The following is a 16,106-nucleotide window of genomic DNA, read 5'->3' as shown; positions in this document are numbered from 1 at the left end:
GATTCTCTGCACCCTCTGGCCTCTACAGTTTTGCTGTAGTTAAACTCTCTCTGCCTGGTTCGCCCTGTCGTCCTCAGGCTCGTGTCTCCCTTCCACCCAGTCTGCCTGGGCGCTGTCTTCCTTCCATCCCCTGTGCCGTCCTCTGTCTCCAGTCCGCCTTGGTCTTCCACGTGCCTTTCTCCCGTAGTATTCCTCCCCTGTGCCACTGGTCCTTTCTCGTTATTCGCACCGTCACCTTCCCAGTCCTTTTGTCCGTGGAGCCGTCCCTCTTGGTTCCGGCTGTCGCGCCTCCGTCCTCTGTGGCCCTGCCCCTAACGATCCCTGTATAGGGGTCGGTCTTCACCTGGCGTGCTCGGCCCAGGGGCTCCGGATCCGTGACCCAGAGGGTCCACTCTCTAACGTAGAGTTCCCCTAAGTATTACAGTATCATCAGGCCACGGACCCCGCCGGTGCCGCGGCTGCCACTCAAAAGGAACTGCTTTTCCTTAGAGAGAACCAGACCCGTATCATGTCGTTCATGAAGTCCATGGACTCCCCGCTCTTCAAACCGCAGACCCAGCGCACGCACCCCTCTTAGTCAGTCTCCAGCAGGAGCTCGCACAACAGCGCGATGCTCAGTCCCACATTTTGGGGTATATGGCGTCCGTGGATGATCGGCTGCTTTCTTTGCAGTCCTCTACGGCCGCTTCCTCCCAAGCCCGGGACGCCGTCCCTTGTCCTCCTCCCCGTCTCGGTAAACCGCCCAGGTACTGTGGGGACCCAAAATTGTGTAGGGGATTTTTAAATCAGTGCAGATTGCACTTCGATCTGTTACCCCAACAGTACCCCACAGATCGTGCTAAGGTGGCCTTTATCATCTCCCATCTAGAGGGGGAGGCGTTGGCTTGGGTGAACCCCTTATGGGAGAGGGATGACCCGGTGGTGACCAACATTCAGTGTTTTTTGGAGACATTCCGTAAGGTTTTTGATGAACCTGGACGTCATGCTTCCTCTACAGAGGCCCTTTTTAACCTCAGCCAGGGGTCCCTTACGGTAGGGCAATACGCCATCCGTTTCCGGACCTTGTCCTCAGAGCTGGGGTGGAATAATGAAGCACTGGTTGGTGCGTTTTGGAGAGGCCTTCCTAGTAAAATCAAAGACGAGTTGGCCGGGCGTGATCTTCCCACCACCCTGGAAGATCTCATCTCCCTGGCTACCCGTATTGACCTGCGTTTTCAGGAACGCGCCAGAGAGTCAGCCAGGGAGAAGAGGTCCTTTAGATTATACCAAACTCCCATTCCGCGCTCCGTTGCTCCCCCTAGCAACCCCACCCCTGAGCCTATGCAAGTAGATCGCATCAAGCTGTCTGAACTACGGCGGAAGGAGAGGATGACCAAGGGACTCTGTCTCTATTGTGGAGGGGCCAATCACTTCATACGCACTTGCCCTGAGAGACCGGGAAACGCATCCGCCTAGGCCAGGTAGGAGAGGGCCCCCTAGGTGATTCTACCCCCTCTCTTCCACTTACTGTTTCAGCTCTGCTTATTTCAGGTCGGGGGCGTAGCTCCGTGGAGGCGTATGTGGACTCGGGCGCGGCAGGCAACTTCATCCACCAGGAGGAGGTTGACAGACTCCAGATTCCCGTGGTCGTCCTAAGTAACCCTCGAGCAATCACCTCCGTTGATGGCAAACCTCTTCCTGGGCTCATCACCACGGTAACCACTGAAGTAAACCTGCAAATTGGCGCACTTCATTCTGAGAAGATTGCCTTTTATGTCCTGCCTCAATTATCCCACGCTATTCTCTTGGGACTACCTTGGCTTAGGCGGCATGAGCCAGTTGTCGACTGGCGCTCCGGAGAGATCCTGCGCTGGGGGCACGCCTGCCATGTAAACTGTTTACGTACCCTGGTTCGTTCCCATCCTCAGTTTAAGTCTGCAGGCCTCCCTGGTCTTCCTGTGCCATACCACGCTTATGCTGATGTTTTCTGCAAGAAAGAGGCAGATTCCCTGCCTCCTCACCGGCCTTATGACTGCCCCATCGACCTGATTCCTGGAGCGGTCCCTCCCAGAGGTAGAACATACCCTCTCTCTCCAGCCGAGACCTCTGCCATGACGGAATATATCCACGAAAATCTGTCCAAGGGGTTTATCCGAAAGTCCTCCTCTCCCGCGGGCGCGGGTTTTTTCTTCGTCCGGAAGAAAGATGGATCACTGCGGCCTTGCATTGATTACCGGGGTCTGAACAAAATCACCATCAAAAATCGTTACCCCCTTCCGTTGATTCCGGAGCTTTTTGACCGACTGAGAGGAGCCCGGATCTTCACGAAGTTAGACCTGCGGGGAGCTTACAATTTGGTCCGGATCCGTGCTGGGGACGAGTGGAAGACGGCCTTCAATACCCGTGACGGGCATTATGAATACCTAGTCATGCCATTTGGCCTTTGCAATGCCCCCGCTGTGTTCCAAGAATTTATCAATGAGGTATTCCGGGATCTACTTTATTCCTGTGTAGTCATCTACCTGGACGACATTCTCGTTTTCTCCCCCGATCTGCCCTCTCATCGCAAGAGTGTACGCTTGGTCTTGCACCGCCTTCGAGAGAACCAACTCTACGCCAAGATCGAGAAATGCCTTTTTGAACAGTCGTCTCTACCCTTCTTGGGATATGTCGTCACCGACTCCGGTCTAAGGATGGATCCCGAAAAACTCAGTGCGGTACTCAAGTGGCCCCGTCCAGTGGGGATTAAGGCCATCCAGCGGTTTCTTGGGTTCGCAAATTATTATCGTCAGTTTGTGCCTCACTTTTCTACGGTTACCAAACCCATCACGGACCTGACCCGCAAGGGAACGAAGCCCAATACCTGGTCCCCTGAAGCGGAAAACGCCTTCCAAACTCTGAAACGTTCCTTTTCGTCAGCACCCATTTTGCATCGGCCTGTGACCAGCAGACCCTTTGTCCTGGAAGTGGATGCCTCCTCCACTGGAGCGGGGGCGGTCCTGTCCCAGCAGGCTTCGTCCGGACGGCTGGTCCCTTGCGGTTTTTTTTCTAAAGTCTTTTCACCGGCGGAGTGCAACTACTCCATTGGAGATCGAGAATTACTGGCCATTAAGATGGCCTTGGCTGAATGGCGGTATTTACTCGAGGGGGCTGTACATCCCTTTACCATCCTCACGGACCACAAGAACCTGGCTTATCTGCAGTCTGCCCAAAGGCTCAATGCCCGGCAAGCCCGGTGGGCCCTGTATTTCTCCCGCTTTGACTTCCAACTTCGCTTCCGACCGGGTAATAGGAACATCAAGGCCGATGCCCTTTCCAGGTCGTTGCAGTCTTCAGAGAGGGATGAAGTCCCATCCTATATTATCGAGCCGACTAAGATGATCACCGTGGCTCCTGTGAATTTTGCTATTCCTCCGCCCGGTAAGACCTTCGTCCCTTCAAGCAGACGTACAGAGGTGTTGGGTTGGGGACATTCCTCCAAAATTGCTGGACACGTTGGGACAAAGAAGACTCTCTTACTGCTGTCCCGGTATTACTGGTGGCCCACGCTTCGCCAGGATGTGATGGACTACGTGGCCTCTTGCACAATCTGTGCCCAGAATAAGGTGGCTAGGACTTTGCCCGCCGGTCTTCTTCACCCGTTGCCAGTTCCTGAGGCTCCCTGGCAGCAGATTGCCATGGATTTCGTGACTGACTTACCCCGCTCAGCCGGATGTACCACCATCTTAGTCGTGGCAGATCGTTTTTCTAAAATGGCCCATTTTATTCCCTTACCGGGACTACCGTCCGCCCCGAAGTTGGCTGAGATCTTCATCCACCAGGTCTTCAGGCTGCATGGTCTTCCTCAGCGGATTCTGTCGGATCGGGGGGTCCAGTTCACCTCCCGCTTCTGGAGGGCACTCTGCCGGCTTATGGGTACATCTCTTGACTTCTCCTCCGCATATCATCCTCAGACCAACGGGCAAGTGGAGCGAATTAATCAGGGGTTAACCACCTTTCTACGTCACTTCACCAACGCTCATCAGGACGACTGGGTTGCGCTCTTACCTTGGGCTGAATTCTCGCACAATAATCATCCTAGTGAATCTACCACTAAGTCACCTTTTTTTGTGGTAACCGGTCAGAACCCAGGTATTCCGTTGCCTTTTTTCACCTCTACAGGAGTACCCGCAGCCGATTCTCTTGCTAAAGAATTCTCGCAGATTTGGAGAGAGACCAGGGACGCGCTCAAAAGTGCCAACGTCCGAATCAAGAAACATGCGGACAAGAGACGGAAGGACGTGCCCCCATACCATCCGGGTGACAAGGTCTGGCTTTCAACTCGACATATCCGTCTGAGAGTTCCCTCTTACAAGCTGAGTCCTCGGTACATTGGGCCTTTTGAAGTGATTGGACGTATTAATGCAGTGGTTTACAAACTGAGGTTGCCTGCTTCGCTCCGGGTGCCCAACGCCTTCCATGTCTCGCTCTTGAAACCCGTAGTCCTGAATCGGTTCCAACCTGTTTCCATCGTCCCTCCCTCACCTGCGATCTCGGACAACGTCTTCGAGGTCAAGGACATCTTGGCTATGAAAAGAGTCCGGGGTAAGACCTTTTTTCTTATCGATTGGGTGGGTTTTGGCCCCGAGGAGAGGTCCTGGGAGCCTCGGGAGAATATCAACGCCCCTCTCATTCTGAAAAAGTTTTTGGCCAATCTCAGTAAGGGAGGACGTAAGGGGAGGGGTACTGTCACATCGGCGGGCATGCCCGCCGATGCCCCTGCTGCTGCGGTGCGCGCCGCAGCGTTACCTCTCCAGCGCGCTCCCGTCCGGTCACGCGCCCGCCGTCTACTCGGCCTCACGGCGGCTCCTGGCTCCCGCCTCCTGGTTCGCGCACGCCACCTCCCACGCCCTCTCTCCAGCGGTGGGCGGCGCTGAGGGGCGGGTCCAGGGGACGCACTTCCGGGGGTGTGCTGTATTTCAGGCGTCCTCGCTGTCAGGAGGACGCCTGATGATTGTGTAGATTCTCTGCACCCTCTGGCCTCTACAGTTTTGCTGTAGTTAAACTCTCTCTGCCTGGTTCGCCCTGTCGTCCTCAGGCTCGTGTCTCCCTTCCACCCAGTCTGCCTGGGCGCTGTCTTCCTTCCATCCCCTGTGCCGTCCTCTGTCTCCAGTCCGCCTTGGTCTTCCACGTGCCTTTCTCCCGTAGTATTCCTCCCCTGTGCCACTGGTCCTTTCTCGTTATTCGCACCGTCACCTTCCCAGTCCTTTTGTCCGTGGAGCCGTCCCTCTTGGTTCCGGCTGTCGCGCCTCCGTCCTCTGTGGCCCTGCCCCTAACGATCCCTGTATAGGGGTCGGTCTTCACCTGGCGTGCTCGGCCCAGGGGCTCCGGATCCGTGACCCAGAGGGTCCACTCTCTAACGTAGAGTTCCCCTAAGTATTACACTTACAATTGCTCATTTTGCCTTTCTGCCCAGCTAATTCTTCTCTTTTCTCTGCTCTATGTGGAAACAGGAAGCATCTTTTCCCTGTAGAAATCATTCATCTCTTCAACTCCTGACCCTGGTGCTGCCTCCTCCTACCTGCCAGGGACTTTTACAAGTGACTCATGAGTTATGCAGGAAAATCTGACTTCTTATTTCCACAAAGAGCTTAGACGGATTCAGCTAGTCAGTTTTTAATCATGTGATGCCTTAGACCTAATGGAAAAAGAGGAGAGCTATGTCAGCGCTGCCCCTGGCCCCACTGCTGGTCCCGCCCCCGGTCCGATACTCACCGTCACTGGTCCGGGTTCTTCTGGGGGGGGCTCTCCTCGCACCCCCGTTCGCCCTGGGTCCGTCCCGCTGTCTGCTCCGGCGTGCGCCTCCTGTCCGCCTGCTTTCCGGCAGGCAGCTTCCCGGTGTGCTCCTCCTCCTCTGCCGTCGGCCGCGCGCACTGTGCCTCTGCGCATGCGCCGGAGGCCGCTCATCCCTGCAGCTCCTGTACCCTCTGACGTGCCCTGACCCGGAAGCCCCCTCTGACCTATCAGAGGCAGCCACCAGGTATTTCAGGCCGCCCTCCCTCAGTGGAGGCGCCTGACTATTGAGTTTAACGCTCTTTGTGTCCAGGCCCTGCTCGCTACCGCTAGCCTTGCTTGCTCCCGCTTGCTACCCCTGGTTCCCGTTTTCCCGTCTCTGGCTCCTGCTAACCCTCTTTGTCTTTGCCTTTCAGCTCCTGCTCAGCCCCGTCTACTTCAGGCCTCCCGTCTCCCTCCACCATCCTGCACCCTACTAACTCCTCTCTCCGGCCTCTGGTTATCCCGGACTCCTCTCCAGGATCCCCGTTGCTCTACATCGACTGGCCATCTTCTTGAGCCGACCCCTGGTCCTGGCTGCCATGGCACTTGAACTCCCTGTGCCTGCTCCCTAACAGTCCCTGTATAGGGGTTGGTCCCACCTGGCGCGCTCGCACGGGGAGGGTTCGGCGTCACGGTCCAGTGGGTCCACTCTTGCCCTCGTCACCCTCGGCGTAACAGAATAGCCAGGCCATGGACCCCGCCGGGGCCGCCGCCCAGAAAGAGTTAGTGTTCCTACGGGAGAACCAGACCCGTATAATGTCTTTTATGAAGACTATGGACTCCCGTTTGTCGGCCTTGCAGGCCGCCGACTCGGGTTATGCCTCCCAGTTGGCCAGCCTCCAGCAAGAGCTGGTTCCACAACGTGACACCCAGGCCCATATTCTCTCTTATATGGCTTCGGTCGACGATCGCCTGCTTTCCCTACAGTCGGCCTCCTCACGAGACCCGCCCCGAAATCCTGATTCTGTCTCTGCTTCGTCCCCTAGGCTTGGGAAACTGCCTCGGTATGGCGGAGACCCAAAGTTATGCAGGGGTTTTTTGAATCAGTGCGGCTGCATTTCGAACTCCTGCCCCATCAGTACCCTACTGATTGGGCTAAGGTAGCCTTTATCATGTCCCACTTGGAGGGAGAGGATCTTTCCTGGGTGAACCCCCTGTGGGAGCGGGACGATCCCATAGTCTCCAGTGTCCAGGCGTTCACGGACACTTTCCGAAAAGTTTTTGATGAGCCCGGACAGCTGGCTTCCGCAACAGAGTCCCTTTTCTGCCTCACTCAGGGTACTCTTACGGTCAGACAATACACCATCTGTTTCCGTACCTTGGCCTCTGAGTTGGGGTGGAACAATGAGGCTTTTGTTGGGTCCTTCTGGCATGGCCTCTCTAGTAAAATTAAGGACGAACTAGCTGGGCGAGATACCCAACCACCTTAGAGGATCTTATTTCATTGGCCACCCGTATCGACCTCCGGTTTCAAGAACGCGCCCGTGAAGCTGCGAGGGAGAGGAAACCGCTTAGATCATCATCTTCTCTTCACAGGCCATCCAGTCCACGTCCTCTCGGTTCCTCTTCGGGTTCGGCGCCAGAAGCTATGCAGGTGGATTGGGTCAGGTTGGCGGAACAACGCCGAAAGGAGAGGTTGACGGAGGGCCTATGCCTGTATTGTGGCAGTGTGGCCCCCCCAGGGGTATGATCGCCACAGTGGCATTGCCTTCCTCCAGGGAGGGTGATGTCAGGCTTGGAAGCAAGGAAGGGTCTCTCCAGCAGGTTATCTATACATGCAACACAGTTCCCACTCCAGGCCAGCAGAGGGAGCTCTAAACCAGGATTGGGGGAGGAGCGTGCTCTGAGGGCCAGGAAGGAGCATAGTTAGTGTGAGGAAGGTGAAGTGTGCAGACGTGGAGAAGGAGCTGGGAGATCGAGCGGAGAGGAAAGGCTCATCTCCAGCGACAGCGCATGATCTGGAGCCTGGTCTCCATGGTTGTATGGACACTAATGGTCCTGCAACAGACACCAGAGGAGTAGGAAGTTGTAAATACTCGACTCCCATCTAAGACTCAGAGGCACAATTGCACGGTGTGAGCCAAGAGAGAAATAGCGGCTACAGCTGTCTGCCATACGAGGAGTTCTGAGAGACGATAATAAGGAGGAACTTCAGTGTAACTCAGTACTGGATGTACCTCAAGTGAGCGCTAGGAAGGAGACTACACAACCCATCTGCTGAGAGGGAGATCCCTGAATTGCTTCCAGGCTAGCCTGCCCTTGTACCATCTGTAATCAGGACCCTGGACTGCATTTGCCAAAGTAAAGGTAAAGAAACTGCACCCTGTTGTGTCCTTACCTCCTTCCTGCTACCATTCCGGCACCGCTACATCCCTTTGCCTACCACTGCACCCTTCCCGCAATGTTTATCTACACTGCCCTGGGACTACAGCTTCACCTGTGGGGAGCTATAACATCCTTGCTGCATCATACCATCAGTCCCAGAAGATCTGCATGCAGCGTCGGCTTAACATCTCCCTTGCCGAACACCACAGGTGGCGTCACGAACCATTCAACTATATTCCATCATTCAATCTCCCTTTTACCCATGGACTGGGTCACCGCTGCTGTGACACCTTCCCCCTGAGTTACCGGCCCGGTACCGAGTACCCCACTGCCCTGGGAGGGCGACCCAACTTGGCGTCTTGAACAGGATTACGGAGCCCAGCATCCCCGAGTCCTCTGTGCCAGAGACTGTGTTGTGCTATAGACTGTTTGTGAAATTGCCGCCATTACCCCGCTGCTTGGCGCGCGCGGGAAACAAAAGAGGCGGGCCTTCATGGGTGGACCCTGCCGGAGAGCGCGAAGCAGTGAAGTCCCGCACGGGAAGAGAAAAAGCGCGAGAGAAGTGGGAGGAGCTGAGGCCTGCGGCCCGATCATCCAGCCTGCGAAGCGGCCGCCGGTAAGCCTGCTCAAACCCCGGCCCTGGCTAACGTTAACTAGGGGGGAAGAGGATGTCTGAGCCACGCATCAATGCAGCGGCGGATGCCGCCGATAACCGCTCAGCGCCGCAAGCTGCTGGGGCCAACCTAGCTGTTGTCCCAATAGCGCCCACAGCAGTGACCCCATAATACCGCTGTCTATGCCCTACATTCCGGGAGCAGCTTGGCTACCGCAGTATTCAGGGGAGTCACATACCCTGAGTGAATTCAAAGAGAGACTGAGCAGTTTGTTTGAAGTATACCCTCTATCTGAAAGCAAGAAGGTGAACATCCTTATTGGGCAGCTAACAGGTGCAGCACAGAGAGAAGTGACAGCCTGGCAGGACACTGATAAAGAGACTGTTACAAAGATTCTGGCCAAGCTGAGAAGTACCTTTGACACCAGCACCGCAGCAGAAATCAAGATGAGATTCTTTGGGTGTAAGCAGAGAATGCAGGACAGTATACGGGACTATGCACTTAACCTGCAGGAGGCGCTGCGAGCTGTCAAGCAAATTGATCCAGACAGTGTGAAAGAGGAAGACAAACTATTAAAGGAGCAGTTCATTGAAGGACTCCTATTCAGTACCCACAGAGCACAGCTGCACATCATAACTCTACAAAACCCTGACCTGGACTTTGCTGATTTCAAGGACAGGGCTATTCAGGTACTGCAGGATCCAACTATCAGCCGTCCAGCGCCCCCTTGGCGCCCAGCGATCACCTACCACCAGCAAGCAACATCTTTCCCTTCCATCCCTGTGGAGGCTGATGCCCAGACTCTGGATAAAGACCCATCTGCAGATCTACATCTTCAGGTCCAGGAGTTGACCAAAGGAATGGCTGCACTTACTAAAACTGTGCAGTCCCTGCAGGTGTCCTCCAAGGAGAAGATCCAGCTCGCCTCCAGTCCAGAGGATGTCCCGTGGCTCCGGAAGAAGAGGATTCCGCCACTCTGAGGAAGGAACAACGATCGCTATGACCAGGACGGACGTCCCATCTGTCGTAACTGCCACCGACAGGCCACATCGCCAGGTTCTGTCATTTAAATGAGCAACCCCTGGGGCAGAGGGCCAACCCCCAGGAATAGGATCCCTGTTGTGAGTTCATTTTCCCCTTCACCGTTGATGTCTGATGAACTCCCTCTGCTGGTGAAGAGAGGTAGTGAAATTGATTGGGATGGGAAGAACCTGTCATCTGAACAGGCGGAGTGTGATTGGACACCCGGAATCTCTGAGTGGATATAAGGCAGCTGACGCCCTGCAGGGTTGCTGGTGATCCTTTCTGCTCTGAGCTCTTGCATCCAGTTTAGTTCCTGTCTGCTAAAAGCTAAGTTTTTGCTCTGCTATTTTTCCATGAGATTTTGTCTATTTACTTAGTGTTTGTGGTCAGCCTGCCCTGGTTGGGACGGGCTGAACTCCATTTTTGTCTCTGATCAGTTGATCTCTTTGCTCTGTCTTCAGAATATACCTGGGTGCTGATATAGTGATTTTGAAGTCTAGTGACTTCAGGGCCTTTTCTATCAGACGTGTTGGACATTAGTTTTGGCAGGGTTTTTGTGGATTGCAGCCAGCATCTTTTCTGTCCTTTCCTATTTAGTTAGTTGGGCCCCATCGTTTGCTCAGCCTGTCTTTCTGTCTGTGATTGTGTTTTCATCTGTTTTTTACCGACAATACATGTTGGGGGCTGTCTATTGCTTTGGGGGGTCTGCTCTGGGGCAGTTTAGATTTCCCCTTTCTTTCTTTAGGCTTATTTAGTTCTCCGGCTGTGAACGAGGGGTCTAGGGCACCGTAGGAACCCCCCACGGCTACTGTTAGTTGTGGTGAATAGGATCAGGGGTCTGCAATCCGATAGCTACCAAGCTCTCCGGTTTTCTGGACTTAGCTTGTATTTTTGTTTTTTCCTCCTCCGGTGACTCATTCATAATGGAATCACCAGCCATACCGCAGATTCTAGGGTACTCAATAGCAGGAAAGAATTGTAAAAAAAAAAAAAAAAGTGTCAGAATTTTTTTTGTGTATATTTTTTCCTCTATTTCACTGAGGTCGTAGGGGGAATTTTTTCTCAATGGAGATGGAGCAATTGTCGATCGTGTGGAGCAGCTCACTGCTGAAGTGCGGGGAATTTCCGCCTATCTTGCTCATTCACATGCTGCTGAACCAAAGATCCCTACTCCTGATGTGTTTTTTGGGGATCGGTCTAAATTTTTGAATTTTAAGAATAATTGTAAATTATTTTTTGCCTTGAAGCCTAACTCATCGGGGAGCTCCGCGCAGCAGGTTAAAATTGTCATCTCTTTGCTGCGCAGCGATCCCCAGGATTGGGCATTTTCTTTGAAACCTGATGATCCTATTCTAACTAATGTGAACGCATTTTTTCAAGCCTTGGGGTTGTTGTATGATGAACCTAATGCTATTGATCAGGCTGAAAAGGCCCTGTTGGCATTGAGCCAGGGTCAGGATTCTGCAGAGTTGTGCTGTCAAAAATTCCGAAAGTGGGCGGTCCTTACTACCTGGAATGATGGTGCCTTGGCAGCTCTCTTTCGGAAGGGTTTGTCAGAAACCGTAAAAGATACTATGGTGGGATTTCCTGTTCCCTCTTGTCTTGACGATTCTATGTCATTAGCCATTCAGGTTGTTCGGCGTTTGCGTGAACGCAAAACTGCACAAGAGGTATTGCCACCTGTTGAACAAATGTCTGAACCTATGCAATGTGATAGAGTTTTGTCTAGGGCGCAACGTCAGGAGTTCAGAAGGCGTAATAAGCTGTGTTTTTTCTGTGGAGATGCCTCGCATATTATTTCTGTCTGCCCTAAACGAGAGAAACATTTTGCACACACATTTGCTGTGGGTGGTGTTCAACCTAAGTTTCTTCTGGCAATTACTCTGATCTGCTCCCTGTCCACATTTTCCGCCAAGGCTTTTGTGGATTCGGGTGCAGCCCTGAACCTAATGGACTTGGATTTTGCTAAATGTTGTGGATTTCCTATGACACCTCTGCGGACGCCTATCCCTTGAGGGGTATTGATGCTACTCCTTTGGCGAAGAATAAACCTCAGTTTTGGACCCAGGTGGTAATGCGGGTCGCCCCAGACCATCAAGAAAATTGCAGATTTTTGGTGTTGCATAATTTGCATGATACCATTGTTCTGGGGTTTCCCTGGTTGCAAATCCATAATCCAGTTTTGGATTGGAAATCTGTGTCTGGTGAGTTGGGGTTGTCGGTGTGCCCTTAGTGACGCTCCTGTTTTCTCCACCTCTCCCCAGTCGCATGATGTTCCTGACTATTTGGCTGATTTTTATTATGTATTTAGTGAGAATGAGTCTGCATCTTTGCCTCCTCATAGGAGTTATGACTGTGCAATTGAGCTGAGCCCTGGGTGTAAATTTCCCAAGGGTCGACTTTTCAATTTATCTGTACCCGAGCACGAGGCTGTGCGATCCTATATTAAGGAGTCGTTGGAGAAGGGTCATATGAGACCATTCTCTTCACCCTCAGGTGCTGGGTTTTTTTCGTGGCCAAGAAAGATGGTTCATTAAGGCCTTGTATAGACTATCGCTCCCTCAACAAAATTACTGTTAAATATCAGTATCCGTTACCCCTGATTTCTGATCTATTCTCCAGAGTTAAAGGTGCTTGCTGGTTTACCAAGCTTGACCTCAGGGGGGCGTATAATCATGGGGATGAATGGAAGACGGCGTTTAATACTCCGGAGGGACATTTTGAGTACCTGGTGATGCCTTTTGGGCTCACTAATGCCCCTTCTGTCTTCCAGTGCTTCATGAATGATATTTTCCGAGACTTTGTGGATACATTTTTGATCATCTATCTGGATGATATTTTGATCTTTTCCAAGGATTGGGACTCTCATGTGGAACATGTTTGGACTGTGTTCCGTTTTTTGAGGGTAAATTCCTTGTACGTCAAGGGATCAAAATGCCTTTTTGGTGTACAGAGGATTTCATTTTTGGGATTTATTTTGTCTCCGTCAGCTATTGAAATGGACCCGGCCAAGGTACAGACCATTTATGATTGGGTTCAGCCCACTTCTTTGAAGGCCCTCCAGAAGTTTTTGGGTTTTGCTAATTTTTATAGTAAATTTTTAGCTAATTTTTCTGGTATTGCCAAACCATTGACTGATTTGACTAAGAAGGGTGCTGATGTGCTGAATTGGTCTCCGGAGGCTGTTTCTTCCTTTCAGGAGCTGAAGCGAAGGTTCACTTCTGCTCCGGTTTTGCGGCAACCTGATGTCTCACTCCCATTTCAGGTAGAGGTGGACGCTTCTGAGATTGGTGCAGGAGCTGTTTTGTCCCAAAGAGATCCTGTAACATCTAAAATGAATCCCTGTGCTTTCTTTTCCCGAAAGTTCTCCCCTTCCGAACGTAACTATGATGTGGGGAATCGGGAACTGTTAGCTGTGAAATGGGCATTTGAGGAGTGGAGAAATTGGTTGGAGGGAGCTAAACATCAAGTCATGGTCCTTACTGACCACAAGAATTTGATTTACCTGGAGTCGGCCAAACGCTTGAATCCTAGACAGGCTAGGTGGGCCTTGTTTTTCACACGTTTTGATTTTGTGGTCTCTTTTCTTCCGGGTACTAAGAATGTCAAGGCAGACGCCCTCTCTAGGAGTTTCTTTGCTGATTCTCCTGGTGTGACCAAGCCTGCTACCATCTTAGGTGAGGGGGTAGTTCTTTCTGCCATCTCGCCCGATTTGAGACTTGCTCTGGAAGAGTTTCAGGACAAACCTGAGCGTTGTCCCATTGGAAAATTGTATGTTCCTGACCAGTGGAGGAAGAGAGTGATGTCTGAAGTTCATTGCTCTGCAGTGGCTGGTCATCCAGGTATTTTTGGTACTAGAGATTTGGTGAGTCTGTCTTTTTGGTGGCCCGCCTTGTCTCGTTATGTGAGGAATTTTGTGCAGTCCTGTGGGATTTGCTCCCGGACTAAACCTTGTTCTCGCTCTAGTGGGTTGTTAATGCCTTTGCCGGTGCCCAGGAGGCCATGGACCCATATTTCAATGGATTTTATCTCTGATATGCCTGTCTCTCAGAGAATGACTGTTATTTGGGTGATTTGTGATAGATTCTCTAAGATGGTCCATCTTGTACCACTCCCTAAGTTGCCATCTTCCTCAGAGTTGGTGCCCTTGTTTTTGCAACAGGTGGTTCGCTTGCACGGGATTCCTGAGAACATTGTATCTGACAGAGGAGTTCAGTTTGTTTCTAGATTTTGGAGGACTTTCTGTTCCAAGCTGGAAATTCAGTTGTCCTTCTCCTCTGCGTTTCACCCTCAGACCAATGCGCAGACGGAGAGAACAAACCAGACTTTGGAGTCGTATTTGAGATGTTTTATTTCTGCTGATCAGGATGATGGATGATTGGGTTTCATTTTTGCCCTTGGCCGAATTTGCTTTAAATAATAGAGCTAGTTCTGCCACTTTGATGTCACCTTTTTTTTGTAACTTTGGGTTTCATCCTCGATTCTCTTCAGGGCAGGTGGAGTCTTCTGCCTGCCCAGGTGTTGACACTGTGGTGGAGAGGATGCACCAGATCTGGGACCAAGTGGTGGATAAGTTGACTCTCTCCCAGGAAAAGGCCCAGCGGTTTTCCAACCGGCATAGGACCATTGGTCCCCGGTTTAAGGTGGGTGATATGGTTTGGTTGTCATCAAAGAATATCTCTATGAAGGTGGCTTCTCCAAAGTTTAAACCTAGATTTATTGGACCTTACAAGATTTTGGAGATTCTTAATCCGGTCTCTTTTCGATTGGCTCTTCCTGTTACATTCAAGATCCATAACGTGTTTCATAAGTCTCTGTTAAAGAGGTTTGTTGAGCCAGTAGTTCCTGTGGTGGCACCTCCTGACCCTGTACTGGTTGAAGGTAATGTGGAACATGAGGTTGAGAAGATACTGGATTCTCGCCTGGCTAGATGGAGACTCCAGTATTTGGTTAAATGGAAGGGTTATGGCCAGGAGGATAATTCTTGGGTCTCTGCATCCTAAATTCATGCCGAAAGATTGGTTCGTGCTTTTCATCGGGCCCATCCTCATCGCCCTGGTGGCGTGGATGAGGGTTCGGTGACCCCTCCTCAAGGGGGAGGTACTGTTGTGAGTTCATTTTCCCCTTCACCGTTGATGTCTGATGAACTCCCTCTGCTGGTGAAGAGAGGTAGTGAAATTGATTGGGATGGGAAGAACATGTCATCGGAACAGGCGGAGTGTGATTGGACACCCGGAATCTCTGAGTGGATATAAGGCAGCCGACGCCCTGCAGGGTTGCTCGTGATCCTTTCTGCTCTGAGCTCTTGCATCCAGTTTAGTTCCTGTCTGCTAAAAGCTAACTTTTTGCTCTGCTATTTTTCCATGAGATTTTGTCTGTTTACTTAGTGTTTGTGATCAGCCTGCCCTGGTTGGGACGGGCTGAACTCCATTTTTGTCTCTAATCAGTTGATCTCTTTGCTCTGTCTTCAGAATATACCTGAGTGCTGATTTAGTGATTTTGAAGTCTAGTGACTTCAGGGCCTTTTCTATCAGACGTGTTGGACAAAAATTTTGGCAGGGTTTTTGCGGATTGCAGCCAGCATCTTTTCTGTCCTTTCCTATTTAGTTAGTTGGGCCCCATCGTTTGCTCAGCCTGTCTTTCTGTCTGTGTTTGTGTTTTCATCTGTTTTTACCGACAATACATGTTGGGGGCTGTCTATTGCTTTGGGGGGTCTGCTCTGGGGCAGTTTAGATTTCCCCTTTCTTTCTTTAGGCTTATTTAGTTATCCGGCTGTGAACGAGGGGTCTAGGGCACCGTAGGAACCCCCCACAGCTACTGTTAGTTGTGGTGAATAGAATCAAGGGTCTGCAATCCGATAGCTACCAACCTCTCCGGTTTTCTGGACTTAGCTTGTATTTTTGTTTTTTTCTCCTCCGGTGACTCATTCATAACAGATCCCCAGGCCCAAAGAACTGGAGAGCCAAGTATGTTGGAGGTCGACCAGTCCTCCCAGTGGTGATTGATGGCATTCCCATGAACACTTTGCTGGACACTGGCTCCCAGGTGACCACCATGCCGTATATCATTTACAAGCGGTATTGGGATGACTCTGAACTTACCCATGGCCCCACTGAAGAACTGACAGTAGATGCCAGTAATGGTCAGTCTTTACCGCAAGTAGGGTGTAAAGAAATTACTGTTAAAGTGGGTAGAGTAGAATTAAGATCTCAAAGTCTGATAGTTGTGGATATTGATCGACGTGAATGTAACCCAATGATGACTCTTGCTGCAAATGTAATTGAAAACTGTCTTTCCGAGGTTATTGTCTTGTTGCAACAGATGGCTGAGACTGCTGGTTCCAGTGAACAA

This window comes from Dendrobates tinctorius, unplaced genomic scaffold, assembly GCF_039654945.1.
Source record: "Dendrobates tinctorius isolate UK_male_01 unplaced genomic scaffold, ASM3965494v1 ptg000055l, whole genome shotgun sequence".
Lineage (NCBI taxonomy): Eukaryota > Metazoa > Chordata > Amphibia > Anura > Dendrobatidae > Dendrobates > Dendrobates tinctorius.
This window is presented reverse-complemented; position numbering follows the sequence as displayed.